General features: G+C 43.2%; 1 pseudogene; it reads left to right on the top strand.

The window, feature by feature from the left end:
• The first annotated feature begins 8,894 nt into the window (after positions 1–8,894).
• On the top strand, positions 8,895–13,518 carry LOC137756729 (SUZ RNA-binding domain-containing pseudogene; annotated as a pseudogene).
• The last annotated feature ends 206 nt before the right edge of the window (positions 13,519–13,724 follow it).

Below are 13,724 nucleotides of genomic sequence, written 5' to 3'. Positions count from 1 at the left end.
GTTTATTCCTAGGTATTTTATTCTTTTTGTTGCAATGGTAAATGGGAGTGTTTCCTTAATTTCTCTTTCAGATTTTTCATCATTAGTGTATAGGAATGTTAGATTTCTGTGCATTAATTTTGTATCCTGTTACTTTACCAAATTCATTGATTAGCTCTAGTAGTTTTCCGGTAGCATCTTTAGGATTCTCTATGTATAGTATCATGCCATCTGCAAACAGTGACAGCTTTCCTTCTTCTTTCTGATTTGGATTTCTTTTCTTTTTCTTCTCTGACTGTTGTGGCTAAAACTTCCAAAACTATGTTGAATAATAGTGGTGAGTGTGGACAACCTTGTCTTGTTCCTGATTTAGAGGAAATGGTTTCAATTTTTCACAATTGAAAACGATGTTGGCTGTGGGTTTGTCATATATGGCCTTTATTATGTTGAGGCAAGTTTCCTCTATGCCTACTTTCTGAGGAGTTTTTATCATAAATGGGTGTTGAATTTTGTCGAAAGGTTTTTCTGCATCTATTGAGATGATCATATGGTTTTTCTCCTTCAATTTGTTAATATGGTGTATCACGTTGATTGATTTGCATCTATTGAAGAATCCTTGCGTTCCTGGGATAAACCCCACTTGATCATGGTGTATGATCCTTTTAATGTGCTGTTGGATTCTGTTTGCTAGTATTCTGTTGAGGATTTTTGCATCTATGCTCATCAGTGATATTGGCCTGTAGTTTTCTTTCTTTGTGACATCTTTGTCTGGTTTTGGTATCAGGGTGATGGTGGCCTTGTAGAATGAGTTTGGGAGTGTTCTTCCCTCTGCTATATTTTGGAAGAGCTTGAGAAGGATAGGTGTTAGGTCTTCTCTAAATGTTTGATAGAATTCGCCTTTGAAGCCATCTGGTCCTGGTCTTTTGTTTGTTGGAAGATTTTTAATCGCAGTCTCAATTTCAGTGCTGGTGATTGATTTGTTTATATTTTCTATTTCTTCCTGGTTCAGTCTCGGAAGGTTGTGCTTTTCTAAGAATTTGTCCATTTCTTCCAGGTTGTCCATTTTATTGGCATATAGATGCTTGTAGTAATCTCTCATGATCCTTTGTATTTCTGCAGTGTCAGTTGTTACTTCTTCTTTTTCATTTCTAATTCTATTGATTTGAGTCTTCTCCCTTTTTTTCTTGATGAATCTGGCTAATGGTTTATCAATTTTCTTTATTTTCTCAAAGAACCAGTGTTTGGTTTTATTTGATCTTTGCTATTGTTTCCTTCACTTCTTTTTCATTTATTTCTGATCTGATCTTTATGATTTCTTTCCTTCTGGGGTTTTTTTGGGTTTTTTTTTTTTTGCTAACTTTGGGGTTTTTTTGTTCTTCTTTCTCTAATTGCTTTAGATGTAAGGTTAGGTTGTTTATTTGAGATGTTTCTTGTTTCTTGAGGTAGGATTGTATTGCTATAAACTTCCCTCTTAGAACTGCTTTTGCTGCATCCCATAGGTTTTGGGTCGTCATTGTGTTTATTGTCATTTGTTTCTGGGTATTTTTTGATTTCCTCTTTGATTTCTTCAGTGATCTCTTGGTTATTAAGTAGTGTATTGTTTAGCCTCCATGTGTTTGTATTTTTTACAGGTTTTTTTCCTGTAATTGATATCTAGTCTCATAGCGTTGCAGTCGGAAAAGATACTTGATACGATTTCAATTTTCATAAATTTACCAATGCTTGATTTCTGACCCAAGATATGATCTATCCCAGAGAATGTTCCATGAGCACTTGAGAAGAAAGTGTATTCTGTTGTTTTTGGATGAAATGTCCTATAAATATCAATTAAGTCCATCTTGTGTAATGTGTCATTTAAAGCTTGTGTTTCTTTATTTATTTTCATTTTGGATGATCTGTCCATTGGTGAAAGTGGGGTGTTAAAGTCCCCTACTATGATTGTGTTACCGTTGATTTCCCCTTTTATGGCTGTTAGCATTTGCCTTATGTATTGAGGTGCTCCTATGTTGGGTGCATAAATATTTACAATTGTTATAGCTTCCTCTTGGATCGATCCCTTGATCATTATATAGTGTCCTTCTTTGTCTCTTGTAATAGTCTTTACTGTAAAGTCTATTTTGTCTGATATGAGAATTGCTACTCCAGCTTTCTTTTGATTTCCATTTGCATGGAATATCTTTTTCCATCCCCTCACGTTCAGTCTGTATGTGTCCCTAGGTCTGAAGTGGTTCTCTTGTAGACAGCATATATATGGGTCATGTTTTGTATCCATTCAGCCAGTCTATGTCTTTTGGTGGGAGCATTTAAACCATTTACATTTAAGGTAGTTATCGATATGTGTGTTCCTATTACCATTTTCTTAATTGTTTTGGGTTTGTTATTGTAGGTCTTTTCCTTCTCTTGTGTTTCCTGCCTAGAGAAGTTCCTTTAGCATTTGTTGTAAAGCTGGTTTGATGGTGCTGCATTCTCTTAGCTTTTGCTTGTCTGTAAAGGTTTTAATTTCTCTGTCGAATCTGAATGAGATCCTTGCTGGGTAGAGTAATCTTGGCTGTAGGTTCTTCCTTTTCATCACGTTAAATATGTCTTGCCACTCCCTTCTGGCTTGCAGAGTTTCTGCTGAAAGATCAGCTGTTAACCTTACGGGGATTCCCTTGTATGTTATTTGTTGTTTTTCCCTTGCTGCTTTTAATATTTTTTCTTTGTATTTAATTTTTGATAGTTTGATTAATATGTGTCAGCATGTTTCTCCTTGGATTTATCCTGTATGGGACTCTCTGTGCTTCCTGGGCTTGATCGACTATTTCCTTTCCCATATTGGGGAAGTTTTCAACTATAATCTCTTCAAATATTTTCTCAGTCCTTTTCTTTTTCTCTTCTTCTTCTGGGACCCCTATAATTCGAATGTTGGTGTGTTTAATGTTGTCCCAGAGGTCTCTGAGACTGTCCTCAATTCTTTTCATTCTTTTTTCTTTATTCTGCTGTTCGGTAGTTATTTCCACTCTTTTATCTTCCAGGTCACTTATCTGTTCTTCTGCCTCAGTTATTCTGCTATGGATTCCTTCTAGAGAAGTTTTAATTTCATTTACTGTGTTGTTCATCATTGCTTGTTTGCTCTTTAGTTCTTCTAGGTCCTTGTTAAACGTTTCTTGTATTTTCTCCATTCTATTTCCAAGATTTTGGATCATCTTTACTATCATTACTCTGAATTCTTTTTCAGGTAGACTGCTTATTTCCTCATCATTTGTTTGGTCTGTTGGGTTTTTACCTCTCTCCTTCATCTGCTGTGTGTTTCTCTGTTTTCTCATTTTGCTTAACTTACTGTTTTTGGAGTCTCCTTTTCACAGGCTGCAGGTTCGTAGTTCCCGTTGTTTTTGGTGTCTGCCCCCAGTGGCTAAGGTTGGTTCAGTGGGTTGTGTAGGCTTCCTGGTGGAGGGGACTGGTGCCTGTGTTCTGGTGGATGAGGCTGGATCTTGTCTTTCTGGTGGGCAGGACCGTGTCCAGTGTTGTGTTTTGGGGTAACTGTGACCTTATTATGATTTTAGGCAGCCTCTCTGCTAATGGGTGGGGTTGTGTTCCTATCTTGCTAGTTGTTTGGCATGGGGTGTCCAGCACTGTAGCTTGCTGGTCATTGAGTGGAGCTGGGTCTTAGCATTGAGATGGTGATCTCTGGGAGAGCTATCGCCGTTTGATATTATGTGGAGCCGCGAGGTCTCTGGTGAACCAATGTCCTGAACTCGGCTCTCCCACCTCAGAGGCACAGACCTGACACCCAGCCGGAGCAGCAAGACCCTGTCAGCCACGTGGCTCAGAAGAAAAGGGAGAAATAAATAAAGAAAAATAAATAAAATAAAATAAAGTTATTAAAATTAAAAAAATTATTAAAAATAAAAAACATTAAAAAGTCATTAAAAAAAAGAAAGAAAGAAGGCAGCAACCGAACCAATAAACAGATCCACCGATAATAACAAGTGCTAAAAACTATACTGAAAACAAAACAAGACAAAAAAACATTCAGAGAGAACCCTAGGACAAATGGTAAAAGCAAAGCTATACAGACAAAATCACACAAAGAAGGATACACGTACACATTCAGAAAAAGCAAAAAAGGAACAAAAAAATCTATATATATATTAAAAAAAGGAGGAGAGCAACAAAATTAATAAATAAATCTACCAATGATAATACACTCTAAATACTAAACTAAGATAAACATAAAACCAGAAACAAATTAGATGCAGAAAGCAAACCCCAAGTCGACAGTTGCTCCCAAAGTCCACGGCCTCAATTTTGGGAGGATTCGTTGTCTATTTAGGTATTCCAGAGATGCGGGATACATCAAGTTGATTGTGGAGATTTAATCCTCTGCTCCTGAGGCTGCTGGGAGAAATTTCCCTTTCTCTTCTTTGTTCGCACAGCCCCTGGGGTTCAGCTTTGGATTGGCCCTGCCTCTGCGTGTAGGTCACCTGAGGGCATCTGTAATTTGCTCAGACAGGACGGGGTTAAAGGAGCAGCTGATTCGGGGGCTCTGGCTCACTCAGGCCGGGGGAGGGAGGGGTACGGATGCGGGGCGAGCCTGCAGCGGCAGAGGCCGGCGTGACATTGCAGCAGCCTAAGACGCGCTGTGTGTTCTCCCGGGGAAGTTGTCCCTGGATCACGGGACCCTGGCAGTGGCGGGCTGCACAGGCTCTCGGGAGGGGAGGTGTGGATAGTGACCTGTGCTCGCACACAGGCTTCTTGGTGGCGGCAGCAGCAGCCTTAGCGTCTCATGCCCGTCTCTGGGGTCCGCGCTGATAGCCGCGGCTCGCGCCTGTCTCTGGAGCTCGTTTAGGTGACGCTCTGAATCCCCTCTCCTCGCGCACCAGGAAACAAAGAGGGAAGAAAAAGTCTCTTGCCTCTTTGGCAGTTCCAGACCTTTTCCCGGACTCCCTCCCGGCTAGCTGTGGTGCACTAACCCCTTCAGGCTGTGTTCACTCCACCAACCCCAATCCTCTTCCTGGGACCCGACCTCCGAAGCCCGAGCCTCAGCTCCCAGCCCCCGCCCGCCCCAGCGGGTGAGCAGACAAGCCTCTCGGGCTGGTGAGTGCTGCTCGGCACCAAGCCTCTGTGCGGGAATCTCTCCGCTTTGCCCTCCACACCCCTGTGGCTGCGCTCTCCTCCGTGGCTCCGAAGCCTCCCCCCTCCGCCACCCGCAGTCTCTGCCCGGGAAGGGTCTTCCTAGTGTGTGGTAACCTTTCTTCCTTCACAGCTCCCTCCCACTGGTGCAGGTTCCATCCCTATTCTTTTGTCCCTGTTTCTTCTTTTTTCTTTTGCACTACCAGGTACTTGGGGAGTTTCTTGCCTTTTGGGAGGTCTGAGGTCTTCTGCCAGCATTCAGTAGGTGTTCGGTAGGAGTTGTTCCACATGTAGATGCATTTCTGATGTATTTGTGGGGAGGAAGGCGATCTCCACGTCTTACTCCTCCACCATCTTGAAGGTCTCCCCCAGAGCTTTGATCTTAACTTCATGAAAATTCTTAATTTCCAGGGGTCCTGTCATACCTAGTTTCCCACATAATTGAGACAACTCTTAAACATGTACATAGCTTTGTATTATTCTGCTTGGGCTGTCATAACAAAATACCATACAGTGGGTGGCTCAAACAACAGAAGTTTGTTTTTTCACAATTCTGGAGGCCAGAAAGTCCAAGATCACAGTTCTGGCAGGATTTGGCTTCTGGTGAGAGCTCTCTTCCTGGCTTGCAGATGGCTATCTCCTCTCTGTGTCCTCACATGGTGTCTCACAGATGTCTCTGGTGACTCTGGCTCTTTTCTAAGGACACCAGTTCTATCAGATCGGGGCTCTACCCTCATAACCTCAGCCTTAATCACCTCCTTAAAGGCCCTATGTCCAATACAGTCACATGGGGATTAGGACGTCAACACGTTGGGGGGGGCCCTCAATTCAGTCCATAGCCACTACTGTATAACACTACTGAAGTCAAGACATGATTATGGCTTTAGTCAGGACCACACAGAAGATTATGTGTCCCCTGTTGTCCACATTGAATCTGGGTCTTGGGTCAGACTTCTACCATCTATGTCCCTCAGATCTGAACCTTGATCCTGGTCCTCTGTTAACTCTTCCTCTCAGGTCTGACTTGCACCTGGTTCTCTGTTCAATTTTTTCTCTACACAGCCTTCTGTTAATACTTCTGCCACTAATGTGCCACTTGTCGGGACATCTAACTTAGGTCTCTGTTAAGTAACTATTTCATCATCAATTCAGTCTGGCATGAAACCCAAACCTGGGTTCTATTTTTATTTCTTCCTTCATCAATGCCTCTTCTGATCTGTCAATCAAATCCAAGTTTCTTAACACCATTAGTTCCCCTCTCTGATCTGTATATTAAACCCAGATCACAGTTGTAGATTTTACTACCAATGCCCCTCTTTTCTGACCATGAATCTATCTGTTAAATCTTTAATCATCAGTGACCTTCAGTTTTAATCTCAAACCCAGGGCTCTGCTAAGTATTCCACCATCAGTGTGCCTATGTTTTAGATCTTAAACCTGGGCCTCTGTTAATGTGTCCACCATCAGTGCTTCTGTGACCTTGGTCCAGAGTCTCTATTGAGGTTTCTATCAATTTCCTTTGTTCTGATCTTGAACCTGGGCCTTTGAAACAATTCTGACATAAGAGCTCAAGCCCCTCATTGATGCCCATCTGGTTTGAATTCAAACCTGATCTACCATCAGTTGTCTTCCCCTATTAATACACTGTGTCTCAATCAGATTTTCCACCACCATTGAGCCTCTGGTTTGACCTCAAAATTGGGCATTATGGTAGACAGAATAATGGTCTCCCAAATATATCCACGTCCCAATCCTTGGAATCTGTAAATCTGTTTTCTTACATGGCAATAGGGACATGGTAGATGTGATTAAGTTAAGAATTTTGGGACTTCCCTGGCGGTCCAGTGGTTAAGTCTCCTGGCTTCCACTGCCGGGGGCACGGTTGGGAAACTGAGATCCCTCATGCTGTGCGGCGCAGCCAAAAAGAAAAAGAAAAAGAAAAAGAATCTTGAGATGGGAAGATTATTGTGGATTATCCAGATGGGTCTAATGTAATCACAAGGCTCCTCATAAGAGAGAGGGAGGGAGGGAGGAGGGTCAGAGTCTGAGAAGGAGATGTGATGGTGGAAACAGAAGGTCACAGTCAAAGAGAGAGTTGAAGACGCTACATTGCTTGCTTTGAAGATGGAAGAAGGGGTCATTAGCCAAGGAAGCTGGAAAAGGCAAGGAAATGAATTCTCCCTAGAACCTCCAGAGGGAGTACAGCCTTGCCAACACCTTGACTTCAGCCCAGTGAAACCCATTTTGGACTTCTGACCTCCAGAACTGTAAAGTAGTAAACTTGTGTTGGTTTAAGCCAACACAAGTTTGTGGTCATTTGTTAGAGTAGCAAACAAATACAGGTGTCTTTGAAATATTCCACCATTGATGCCCATCTGGTCAATATTCAAACTATGTCCTTGTTAACTCTTCCACCATCCATGCCCTCTGTGTGATCTCAAATCCCAGCCACTGTTAGTCATTCCACCATAAGAATCCCTTATCTATGTCCTCCCAACCTGGGCCTCTGTTAACTTTTCCAACCTAAATCAATCTCTGATTTTACCTTGAACTCAGGCAACTGTTATCTATTCCACCATTAATGGGTTCTTATCTAGATATAGAATCTAGGCTTTTGAGGGTAGATAGTTAACAGTCCCTTGTGTCTGTGTATTGCACTTGGAGGTCTGTTCACTTTTTCACTATCAGGGCAATTTATGCGTGAATCTTTTCTCAAGCCTGTTAACTCTTTCCCTATTGTTGCTCCCCAGGGTCTGTACATTGACTACAGGTCTCAGTTAAATCCTCCCCATCTATGCTCCTTTGGTGTGTATGGAAAATCAAACATCTGCTAACTCTTCCATTGTTAGTGCCTCTTCTCCTATGTGCATCAACCCCAGCCCTCAGTTAATGCTTGTATCATGAGTGCCCATTACGTGTGACCTTGAAGTCAGGTCTTTGTTAACTCTTCCACCATCATTGCCCCTTTGGTATAGGTTGTGAGTTGTGGGCCATTGTTAATTATACCACTATTAATGCTTCTCTGGTCTATTTCAGATTTGGGTCTAAGTTAACATTTCCATTTTCAAAGCCTCTCTGAATGACTGGAACTGGGCCACCATTCCACTATCAGGGCCCTCCTAATTTGACCTTGAAAGCAAGGTTTTTGTTAAGTTTTCTCCATCCATACACCTTGGTAGAGATCTTGAATCCTAGGACATTCTTAAATACTGCACCATCAGAGATCCTCTATTTTGTAGATATAGAACCTACGCCTTTGTGAACTATTTAATCCCGTTCTGGGCTGACTGCAATCTAGCCCTTTGTTAAGTTTTCTAAAATCAGTGCCCCTTAGGTTTTACCTTGAACCTCTGACTCAACTCTCTGAGCTTTGATATGGGCTGCAAAAGGTCGCTTCTGCCCAATTTAAATGACGCGGGTAGAAAGTCCAGGCTGTGAGTGACAGGAGGGGGCGGGCCCTGACCTGAGGAAGGAGCAATAGGAGGGCAGGAGGGCGGTGACGCTAGGCTCGGAGGAGTGCGCGGGGAGTGTGGTCTGAGCCCCCAAGTGAATACAAACATTATGTCAAGGTACTCTTCACTTTCTCCAGACGCTTTAGAAATGAGGCTTCCACAGAACAGTCTTTCAGGTGGTGCTTCCACTCCCCGCCTCGCCCCCCGGTTCCCACCGAACACCCCAACCAGTCGCATCGCCACGCCTTTGCTCAGGCGGTGCCTCCGCTCAGGGCCTGGAATCTCCGCCCCCCTCCCCGGGCCTGGAATCTCCCCCCCCCCCCGGGACAGTCGCGGCGCTTCCGAGCTTCACACTGCTTTCGAGTACCCTGCCTCGGAAATATCACGGGGACTCCCCGAGCTCCAAAACGCATATATCTTCTGGCTGGAATGGCAGCACCCAGAAGCCGTGGGAGGCACTAGCCATTTCCCGGCCGGCGACCGAGTTGCTGGCGCAGAGCGAATGACGCCATTTTTGTTACTGGCAGAGCTGGGCTCGGTGGCTGGTTCTGATCGGGCGAAAGATAAGCTAATGCGCCATCCAGACCCACCGAGGAGGGCTGGAAGGGGAAGGGATTTTCGAGGGACGTTGAGCCCATTTGTGTAAGCGGGGAGCCAAGCCTGGCTTGAGAAGGAGCTTTTGGGTCCTGAGAGCAGAGCCAGGGTGAGGGGCCTGGCTGAGCGATGGGAGTCTGTCTGGTCAGTGATGGGGACATGTGGAAGCTCTAATGAGGGGTCCTTTGGACTGAATGATGTGAACAACAGTGATAGGGGAGTCTGGAGGATCAGGTGTGTGGGATATGCGATGGGGAGTTTATGGGGGTGAGCGATGGGGGATCTGTGAGGTGAGCAATGCTGCCTGTAGGGTGAATGATGGGATTTCAAGGGGGTGAGTAAAGGGGGTCTATAGAGTGAGTGAAGGGGGTCTGGGGTGAGTGATGGAGGGTCTGTTGGGTGAGTGATGGGGGATCTGTGAAGTGGACAATAGGAGGTCTATAGGATGAGTGACAAGGGTCCATGGAGACAGGAATGGGAATGTGAAGGGTCATGTTGGGATTCTTTGGGGTCCATGATTGGTGGCTCTTTGAGATCAACAATACATCCATGAATAAACAAAAATCCCAGCCCTTGTGGTTTCAACATTCCAATGGAGGATTCAGACATTGAGGTTTTGATTTATATTCCCTGATGACTACCTTTTCATATATGTATTGATCACTTGGAGATCCTGTTTTGTGAGGTGCCTGTTCAGATCTTTTGCTCATTTTTATGTTGCATTGTCTGCCTTTTCCTTACTGATTTGTAGGAATTGTTTTCATATATTCGGATACCACTCTTTTATTGGTGATATGTGTTTTGCAACTATCTCCTTAATTTTTGGTTTCTCTTTTCCTTATTGTGGCTTTGAATATTAAGATTTTAAGTTAAACTGTAAAGCACAATGTAAATTTAACATTTTGTTATTCTTGAGTTAAAAACCAAACAACGTTCTCTGTAGTTTAGAAGGAGAATTAATTTTTTAGGGCATCCAGAAGCAGACTGAGGGTTGCATCTCTGAAAACCGTGGTGCCACAACAGCTAGGGAGGAGTTCTCTGCTTTTCATTTTCTCACCACCTCACCCTCTAATCACTGGTTGTGTGATCTCAGACAAGTCACTTTTCCTGTCTAGGCCTCAGTATCCTCTCTAGGAAATGAGGATGATAGCAGGGCCTATCCTGTGAGGCTTGGGATGATAATTAAGTGAGTTAATACATGATTATTATCCATTCCCCATGGTTTTGTAGCACCGATCATGTATATATTTAATGTATCTTCCATGAACTCTATGTCAGAGCTGCTCCTGTGATACCCAAGAAAATCCAGTTAAAGAAATTAAATACCAAGGAATAAGATTGTGTCAGGTAGAGTTGAGCCTTGGAGGGCCGCAAACTATTGTAATATCTAGGGGGACAGATGTTTGTTTGTTATTAAACAATTGGGAGCATGATCTTGTGGCCTGCCTCTTCTTCACTTCTCAGCTATCCTTCCATGCCATTAACTTTATTTCCATAGTAGTTTATTTCCAAACTTAGTTTATTTCTGTGGAAGTTTTCAAACATTGAGAACTGTATAATGAAACCCCATTATGCACATCACCCAGTCTCATCAATCATCAACTCTTGGCCAGTCTTATTTCATCTAGACCAGGAGATGGAAAACTGCAGGCAGTGGGCCAAATCTGGCATGCTTTTATACAGCCATAAGCTTAAGAATGGTTTTCACATTTTTTTAATGGTTGGAAAAAAAGTCAAAAGAAGAACAATATTTTGTGATATGTGAAAATGATACAAAATTCAAATCATAGTGCCCATAAATGAAATATTATTGGAACACAGTCAAGGAGCATAATTGTTTTGTGTATTGTCTGTGCCTGCTCTCAACCTGCAATGGCAAAGCTGAGTAGTTGCTGCAGAAACCATAGGCTTCACAATTCTGAAATATTTGCTATCTGGCTCTTTACAGAAAAGTTTGCCAACCCCTAACCTAGACTACCCATTCATTTCTTCCTCCCAGATTGTTTTTTAATTTGTTTTTAATTGAGGTATAAAATAAAATGCACAAATATTAAGTGTACAGCTCAATAAATTTTTACATGTCTGTTATTATTTGAAACAAGTCCCAGACATATTGTTTTATCCATAAATACTCCATTATGTATCTGTAAACGATAAGGACTTAAAGGTCCATACCATTATTCAAGGTAAAATAATTAACAATAATACCTTCAGATCATTAGTGGTTAAATTCCTTAATATCAAATATCTAGTCGGGGCTCAAACTTTAATGATTATCTCCAAGATTTTTTGTCTGTTCAAATTAAGATTCCAGACAAGGTTCACACTTCAAATTTGGTTGCTGTGTCTCTTTAGCCTCTTAATCGTCTATAGTGTTACTTTTAATGGTTGCCTGCCTTTCCATCCTTTGGAGGTTCCATAACTTATTCTCTCAGTTCTCAGTGATTGGGCATTTAGGTTATTTTCAATATTATGGTTTTAAAGGCAAAGCTGTGATGAAGGTTCCTGCAGTTAAATCTCTGCACACATCCATGATTCTTACCTTAGGACAAAGTTATAGAAATGGAATTGCTGGTCAGAGGAGAAACACGTTATCAATGAATGAACAAACAACACATTTCACATCCAGCCATTGCAGAGTGGCTAACCCAACTTGGTCTCTGAAAACTCTTCTGTACCCACCCCACCCCCAGTAGCTTTCCAAAGAGGAAAAGAAAATGATTGAGTCTCAGATAGGTTGTTTGTTTCCCACTTGGTTTTCCCACAGCAAAATGGGAAAGGGCAATTAGTTGAAAATAAGAATTAGAGAAATTTAGAGGGAATAGAAGATCAAGAAGCAGGTAAAGTTGCTGTGAAGAGACACAGATCATCTGGCCTTAGTTCAGATAAACTGAGCTGAACATTTTAGCTGTGAGCTTCATGGCAGCCACAGTGAAAAGGGCAAACATGATCAGTTAGATGATTTGTGCTCTCCATCAAGAGAAATCAGTTCATCACTCCAGCTCCTAAGCAAGTCAAATTTTCTGGGCCTTTAGCCTAAGAAATTTTATTGTTGAGTTTTCCTAAGGGCCAGTCGTTTTCAGCTCTGTGTGGTATCATCAGTAGTTGTTCCAAAGAGGCTGTTTTTAGTTAAAAATTTCTGGCAGAGCCTTGGAGTGTGAGTGGTTTCCTGGTTTTCCATGGCTCCTTTGCTGTCATCTCAGTTTGTGGGGTCATGCTCTAACTCAAGGCCATCTCCTTTGCTCTTCCATTTTTAGTCTTTATTATTTTTTTTCTCCTTGCAAGGGCAATGCAATGTGGGGCAAAGAATGTAAACAATATAGCAAAGTAAAAAAATTAGGAAATGGAAATATCTCTGTAATCTAACTTCTGCCTTCTTCCCTGGCATAACTAGTATTATGTAGTTTGGGGATGATCCTTCCAGACTCTTTTCTTTATACATTTAACCTCATTCAGGTGTGTAGGTGTGTGTTATAAATATGTGTGAGTGATCTTATTATTTTCATGTATTTTCCTTTACCATACACAAAAAATACATACAATATATCTTCTGTTCTGCACCTTTCAACAGGTGGAAGCTGCTTTTCCTCCATTTCTCCTATGCAAACCACTATATAACCTAGAAACTGGAGAGTTAGTTCTCTCAAGGCAACCAGAAAACTAATCTTGAGCCCTATTAAAAGGGCCCTTGCGTCATCCTCTTTACATCACTAACACTGCTGCCAAACCCCGGGGGGTCAAACCCTGGATTGGTGTTTCTCAACTGAAAAGATATTGAAATCTGCTCTAAATGGAAGTCCATCCCAACTGCAGACTCTAAACTGAGGGTCTCCGAAAGCGGTGAGTAAGATGGAAGATGAGGAAGTCCCTGAGAGCTGGAAGGTGGCAGACAGCGGGGAAATCCAAATCTCCTCCCAAAGTGCCCATTGTGATTCAGGACGACAGCCTTCCCACGGGGCCCCTCCACAGAGCCGCATCCTCAAGAGGCCCACCAGCATTGGTGTGGTCAGCAGCCCCAACTCCACCAGCAGGCCAGCCCTTCCCGTCAAGTCCCTAGTGCAGCGCGAGGCAGAGTACGCGGAGGCCTGGAAGTGGATCCCGGGCAGCGCCAGCCCAGAGGAGGAGCAAGAGAAACCCATCCTCGACAGGCCAACCAGGATCTCCCAACCTGAAGACAGCAGGCAGCCCAACAATGTGATCAGACAGCTGTTGGGTCCTGATGGGTTACAAGGCTTCAAATAGCACAGATACATGCGGGCAGGAAAGGATGCCACCGCCACTGCCTCTGTCACCACTTCTTGGGTCGTCTGCTGTGGGTCGCACTGCCGTGGCAGACAGCTGGACTTGAGCAGAGGGAACAACCTGACTTACTTGCAATGTGATTCCCTTTGCTGCGCCCACTGTGACCTTGAACCCCATGCACTGTGACGTCCCTCCCCCCACTGTGATTGGCATGTCTAGAAGGGCTGTCCCAAGTCAATGGAAAGGGAAAGGGTGGGGGTTAGAGGAGGGTTGGGGGGGACCCACCAAGGACTCAGAGAGTCAGACAGTGCCACTCGGCCACTTGGGGTGAAGCCAGTGCCAGCA

The sequence above is a fragment of the Eschrichtius robustus genome, chromosome X (genome assembly GCF_028021215.1).
Source record: "Eschrichtius robustus isolate mEscRob2 chromosome X, mEscRob2.pri, whole genome shotgun sequence".
NCBI classification, from domain to species: domain Eukaryota; kingdom Metazoa; phylum Chordata; class Mammalia; order Artiodactyla; family Eschrichtiidae; genus Eschrichtius; species Eschrichtius robustus.
Note: the sequence above shows the minus strand (reverse complement) of the source record. Positions and strands in the feature narration are given on the sequence as shown.